Source organism: Quercus robur, chromosome 10 (assembly GCF_932294415.1).
Source record: "Quercus robur chromosome 10, dhQueRobu3.1, whole genome shotgun sequence".
NCBI classification, from domain to species: domain Eukaryota; kingdom Viridiplantae; phylum Streptophyta; class Magnoliopsida; order Fagales; family Fagaceae; genus Quercus; species Quercus robur.
In genome coordinates, this window is record NC_065543.1 from 4365951 (window position 1) to 4373014 (window position 7064).

At 32.6% G+C, this 7064-nt stretch overlaps 1 long non-coding RNA gene across 3 annotated transcripts; it reads left to right on the plus strand.

Annotated features, from left to right (window-relative positions):
• Positions 1-394: 394 nt before the first annotated feature.
• LOC126702026 (uncharacterized) lies at positions 395-3041 on the plus strand. 3 transcript variants are annotated; one of them, XR_007647635.1, is made up of 5 exons: positions 395-1622; positions 1750-2003; positions 2164-2227; positions 2347-2656; positions 2789-3041. It is a non-coding gene; the product is annotated as an uncharacterized LOC126702026 (long non-coding RNA). The 3 variants fall into 3 exon arrangements; XR_007647634.1 differs by having other exon boundaries at positions 404-1622; positions 1876-2003; positions 2772-3041; XR_007647633.1 differs by having other exon boundaries at positions 405-1622; positions 1876-2003.
• The last annotated feature ends 4023 nt before the right edge of the window (positions 3042-7064 follow it).

Here is a 7064-nt window from a genome sequence, read left to right on the forward strand (position 1 = left end):
GCAACTGCAACAACCTGATGCATCTGCCCACAGCGCAAGCCATGGGACGCATCACCAAATTAGAGATTTATTATTGCTCCAAATTAAAGGAAAGATGTGCAAAGGGGAGTGGTGCAGAATGGTCCAAAATTGCCCATAGTTAAATTTACAAATTTAACTGAATGATGTGCCTCTAGGGTTATTTGATGGATATTATCCAACTGCGTAGTAATTATTTATTTCTAATACTTAGATTTAACAATTAAAAAGAGTATGTATGCTTTTTATCATGAAAAAAAGATATTAAATCACTTGTACATGATTAACATTTAGTTCTGTTTCAACCAACACTCACGTTTGTTTCCTCTGTTCTCTCTGACAGTTGATTTGATGATTGCATAATTCTCTAATAGTACTATTCCCAAAAAAAAATCTCTAATAGTCTAGCTTTAGAGTTGAAGTTGACAGTTTTAGCATTATATTTCTCTTGAACAGCTCATTGCTAAGAAGTGAATAAAAAGAAGAAAAGGAAGAAAAAATAAATAATGGGAGGATTATTAGTAGAGGTTAAAATGGACATTTCAATTAAGGAAATAATAGAGGCTACGATTTTCGACATAACAAGATGCAGAAAAAGAATATATGTGGCTGACCCTAATCTTGTTGAGGATCCTTAGCCGACCCCAAACAATTTGGGACTAGGACTTTGTTTTGTTGTTACATCTTGAACCCCTTCATCATGCTTGATAGTTTACCAACAACAATATGGAATCTTCAAAACCAAGATTCAGAACATTACCCGCTGGCAAAAAAAAATTTAAAAGAAAAAAGAAATTTGTAAAGAAAATGGATGATCTTGCTAGTGACTAACATGTCATTTCCATAGTGAATAATAGACGTTTATGAATCAGCAATACTAAATTGGATAACAAAACAAATGATATTTCTAGCTAGAACTAGTCAAGGAAGAAATCGTAGGACTGATTCTCTTCTTCTTTTTCTCTTTTTCTTTATTTATGGTTTGTAAAATTTGAAAGGTGGTTTTGTAAGTCTTGGTTTTGTTGCATCTATTTCATGTTCATTCTATGATATATGTCATTTATATTAATATTGTTTATGTCATTGCATCCTTCGACAGCATTTCAAAAAAATTTATCCGCCGGTGATACATAGCATTTCTTTTGATATAAGAGCCAATGGTGGCTTCTGATTTGGTGCAGGATTCTTGTCCATTGTCAAGCATATTGATACAACCCAAGTTTGGGGCCTATTCTTCTTGTAGTGATCTAAGCACTAGTTTTCAATCAGCCAAAATTTGACACCTAAACACGTACATAGTTGAAGGCATCATATTTTGAGGATATTTAAGCTATGCCAGAGTGGTGGGTTAGCTTTTTTATCTGCTCGGGAGCAGAATTTTGGGGTACAAGAATGCTATTATCTGGCAGCAAAAGAAGAGGTATAATTCCATCTAAATGACATGCTGTTTGGTGCTAACCAAGTGAAAGCTTTGTAAGAGAGTTCAAGTGAAGTTATTGCCATGTGATGCTCTCACTTTAAAAGAAAAGCTGGATATTTCTTATTGCGCACAGTCCAGATGGGTGTTTAACTTGATGACGATGTGATTGGAGTTCATACAATTGGTGAGTTCCTTTAAATCTTATCTTCTTCTTTTCTGATGTCTCCCTTTTAAGTTTTAACAAGGCCTATCCTTCAGGATTTCTTTATTTCATATACTAGTTGCTGACATGGAATGTAAAATTTTGCCAGATTGGTTGGGCAGCCTTTTCTCTCTTTGACCGGTAAGAAAAAGCTTACGTAAAAACTGGAACCCTCTCTTCCGCTATTGGTGGACTGTTGCATTGTTGACATTTCTGTCACCAGACCAAATTGCAGTAGCTGTCCATCCATAATTGCCCCAAGGAAAGATGTGCTTGAGTTGACGCTAATTGGTTCGACTACCGAGTGGATAAAAGGGGAAGCTGTTTGAAGTTCACATATATATTGTTAAAACAATATGGGTTGTAAGTTTTCAGAGAATCATTTCGAATAATATTCGATAGGAAATGACATCAGCACTTTTATATACAACATCTGTGATTTGTCTACTTACATATTGATGATCAGCTTGAATGTTCAATCTTGAGATATAATCAATGACAAACTATAAAATTTTGTTTTTAGACTTTTGGCAGAAGATAAAGTTCCCAATAAAGAGGAGAATGTTGAAATTTGAATATGGGTTTTGGTAAGCCATTCTATAATTTCTGAGTTTTCTTTCTTTTCTTTTTTTTTTTGGTTTTTTTTCCCTAAAAATTTTCTAATGATCATTAATTGGCCTTAAGAATGATGACTGTCTTTCTCCAGCTTACTGCCCAAACATAGAATGGATAGCTAATGTATTGCACTTGTTGAACAAGATTCTATGGTTGGTCCACAATCCTTGGATACTGAAGGAATCCATGGTCTCATCTCGTAGTTCCTACTAGTTGGCACCAGAATGCTGACAACCAACAATATGTAATGTGAGGCTTAGCTTTTACGCCATTTCCTATCTATATACTAAGCAATGGATCCTTTTTACTAAACAGAATTCGTATTTATTCATCCACCTATTGAATCTTATGTTGTTATCATGGCTTCAGCCAGTGACTTCAACATTTTACTGTACATTGAGGTATACATATGGAGATCAACCATCTTATACGCATTGATTTCATTTCACAAATAATATCTTTTACATCTCTACCAAAGCAATATTGAATAATACTAACTTCAATTAATGTTTGCAGTCTTCTCTTTTCATCAGCCTAGCTGTCCTACTTAAGAGGCCAACTTGTTTGCTGTCATACAAATGTTTGGAGGATATTTCCCTACAGTTAGTAGTTAAAGTAATGGACGTATTTCTATTTAAGTTGACTTATATTTGTTATCAATTAGTAACATATGGTTTAGACATTAATTGTATTACTAACAAATATGGCTTTAAATTTCTAACAACTAAGTCAATTAAGTTGACTTATATTTTACCCGTAACTAGCCAAAGATGCAATAGTTGAGAACATCTTTTCCCTGATCACATTTTTGTTTGGATAAGCAAGAAAAATAGAGGGAATAAGAGATTCAAATTAGTGACATTTGTTTCATGTGGCGTAATTATTATTCTTTAGGTTACAAAATAGTGTGAATTTCAATCTCTATATGGCACTTCCACTATAATAAGAACGGCATCACCCAAAGAATTAATTTGAGAGTATAGTACGTGATTTACTGATATTAAAAAATTAGAACAATAATCAGAAAAAAAAAAAAATGAATTGAAGATGTGAGTTTAATTTGGTTTCAATTAAATTGTTGTTATGAGGGTCATGTCCATTCTTTGTCTTTTTTATAATTAATTGATCTTTTAATATTCATAGAATAATTTTTAGGATACTTCTCCTTTAAGAAAAAATGTGCTTAAACTTTTTTTTTTTCTCAATTTTTTTCGAACTATAGTAATTTTTAATATTCAATTAAAAATAATTGTACAATGATTTTGGATCACAATTTAAGTATAATAACCTAATGTACAATGCTATATCATTATTTTTTTAAGGACTATATTTTAATTTTAGTTTTACTCAAAAAAATGTTATGAAAGTGTTATGAAAATATTGTCTTTGTAGCACTTCTCTTGAAATTAAGCTTTTTAATCTTCTGTCATTCTTTAAAACAATATTTTGGATATTGTCAAAGAGTCTCGCCCAAGTCCAACCAAGTCGGAGATCAACCTGAAAACTCAGTTCCAAGGTAAGGTATAATGCTACCTAGGTTGTTTAATTTTCATATAGATTTATGTCATGAAAAAAGAATAACTAGTTCTACTTTGGATGACAAAGGGATTCCCTTAAGCATCTTAAGGAACTGATCAATGATTAAGGATATTGGTATTAATTTTTTTTAAGAGAATTATAAAATTTTTATTCATAAGATGAAACCAATACATCATGAGAAATAGCTTGCTCTATAAAACTTGGATGCTCCTCCATCCATGTTACATGGTTTGAGATGTCTCTTGCGTCAACATGGAACCCTAACCAAAAAAATCCAATATCAATAATAAAAATGTCACGTATACTCACTAACTGTCGGAAACATAAATTAAACCAAATCCTTAGCACACTGAAAGATGCTCTCACACTAACGCATAAGCCCAAACTTTGTTTTTTGTCCCTCACACACGCCTAATGCAACAATATCAAACACTTCACTTTGCTTATTAAGTCCCTCACACACACCAAATTCTACAACATCAAACCCTTGTAGTGCTGCTGCCTATATCTAATGAGTCCACTTACGAACACAACCATTTCTATACTTAATTTCACAACTTATTGAGTTGTGCAATTGTGAGTGACTTATGTAAAGTGATGGATTGTACAAGGCAAAAAATGTATGTCTACCACTCATAATCACATAAGTTAGCAAATTATAAAATTGGACATATGATTGGCTATATCCCTACAATTATTATTATTATATAATACTTTTGATACTTTTTGTGAGAATCAATACTTTTGGTACTTAATACTTTTGATGAAACTAAGAATAACTTAATGGACAATGAATATGAAATAATAAGTCCACATAGGCAGACTCCATTCCCTTAGCACATGAGGGTGGATCTCTATATGGGACTCATGATTTGGGCTCGCTCTTCACGTGATTCACGTGAAGTAGGGGTTAGCCTGTTGAGTGCCAATAATTTCTTGAGATGATGGCAAGAGAAAGCAATAAGCCAATAAGTGCTATTTATGTGCACATTGTTTGGCCAACTATTTTAAAGGAGGGACAAAAAATTAATTTTAAGCAAATAAGATGAGTTAGAAACAAGCTTAGTTAAACGCACAAGCATCAAGAGCCAATGTAGAAAATTTCATGTGAATTATCCAAAAAGAATATAAAATGTAAAGTGTTTATTAAACAAAGTGAGGCTTCCATCTTTTCAATCTGTAAATGAACTAAGCCGTTCATAAACAGTTTGGACTTGACTCGATAAAAGCTTGTTTATATTTGTTTGTTTATAAACAAGCCAAGCTTAAGCTTTAGTTTTAGGCTTGTTTAATAAATGAGCCGAGCCCAAGTAAAAAATATTGTTCATGAACAAGCTTATTATGAACACCAAGGCTCGATACAAAAGTAACAAAGCAAGTTGAGCCTAGGCTTATTTATGAGTTTGGTAATAAAATTGATATGAGCTTGACAAGTAAACTCATATCCTTCTAAGACTTTAATTAATTATAAGTTGAGACCACTCATCCAAACCAAATAGGCTAAATAATAAACTTGATATAGGCTTGATAATATACTTGTGTTGGATCTCAAGTTAAAAAACATGATATTGAGCTTGAGATTGGGCTTGATATTGAGCTCGAGCTTGGCTTGACCAATGAATCAAGCCAAGCGAAGCTAAACTCAAGATTCTATACTTTATAATAAGCTTAAGCTTGAACATTATTTGTAGGCTCGTATCAAGCTCAAGCCAAGCTTGAACATTCTACTTTTGATGTCGAGCCGAACTTGAACATTCACTACTCAACAAATCTTGGCTCATTTACAGCTCTTGTGCACACAAGACAAGATTGGCAAGTATCTATATTGATCTAAGCAGCTTTTAATTAATCCAAGTAGTTTTAATTTGATCCAATATTGACCTTAATCTATGAAGGTCAGACCCAACTTCACCTTCACGCTTGAATACTTTTATCCTACCGGACATGCAGTCTTTTCCTGTATCCTATTCTAATGTTTGTCGTTTGGGTTGCTAGCTAATATGGCAGCTCACTCCCTAACTAAGTGATTTCTAATTTGTAATTTTTTTTGGTCCTTTTTGATTAGGGTAGCTGCTTCTGTAATTAGGAAGGAAAGGCTAAGCTAGCCTTTGATTGTTTTTTGTTTCTCTGTTCAATAAAATTTCCTTTCCATCCAAAAAAAAAAAAGTTTTTTTCTCTTAAACTTTAAGATAAATTAATGGATTAATGGATTAATATATAAAAATAGATTAAAAAAAGATCAAATATAATTCTAAATAATGGCATCCAGCTGGAGGAGTCTGCTAAAGGACAAAATACAGTGTACTATCAAGAGACAAAGAAATAGAGGAGCAATTTATTCGAAGATGACAACTGACAAGAGATAGAATAGAGCAGAAAGTGCCCCCATGCACGGTGTACTATCAAGTGACAACGAAATAAAGGAGCAATTTCTTGGAAGATGAACAAGAGATAGAGCCAAAAGTGTCACATGTAGAGATGCATGTGAAGTAACAAGGAAGACTGTTACATGTTGATGGACCAAAGCCTATCAAGTTGTTTACTCCGGATAAAATTGCGTTTTATGGAATTAACTTCTCCTAGTCATACAGCTTATTAGGCTCATAATATCACTTTTGTGATGTTTAGTCTTGTTTGGTATAGCATTTTAAAAACATATTTTTAGTTTTTAAATAATATTATACGTATTTTCATACATTTTTTCACCCACACATATTTTAGAAAAATATAAACAACATTATTCAAATTTCTCTACCAAACAGCCCTTAGAGTTTGAGTCCAGTAATATTTTCAATTACTGCAATGAACTTTCATATGTATACTAAAATGATGCTGTATTTTTTTCTCCAACTTTTTTGGATTTTGGCCTTTTTGCGTTTCATTCAATTATATTATGTTTTTCCCTTTCTTTAACGGGTATGTGCTTATGAATGTCAGGCTACAATATTTCCAAATAAAAAAAAGATACAAATGCATCTCTATTGTTGCACACAGAGATACTAATTTCTTAATTGGTTTCCTAGATATTGGAGTGCTCTTACTTTTTTTTCGCAGCAAAAATAGCCAAATACCACGTTGCTTAGAACTCGATTTTGTGAAACTCAAGTACTAAAGCATCGTACTTTGCTACATATTTTCAAAATAGTGTTAATTTGACATAAATTTTACCAAAATGTAATATTTGGCTATTTTTGACGCAAAAAAAAGTAAGAGCACTCCAATAGTACTCAAACTATTGGAGTACTCGAGTACTCAAACAATGGTATTTTA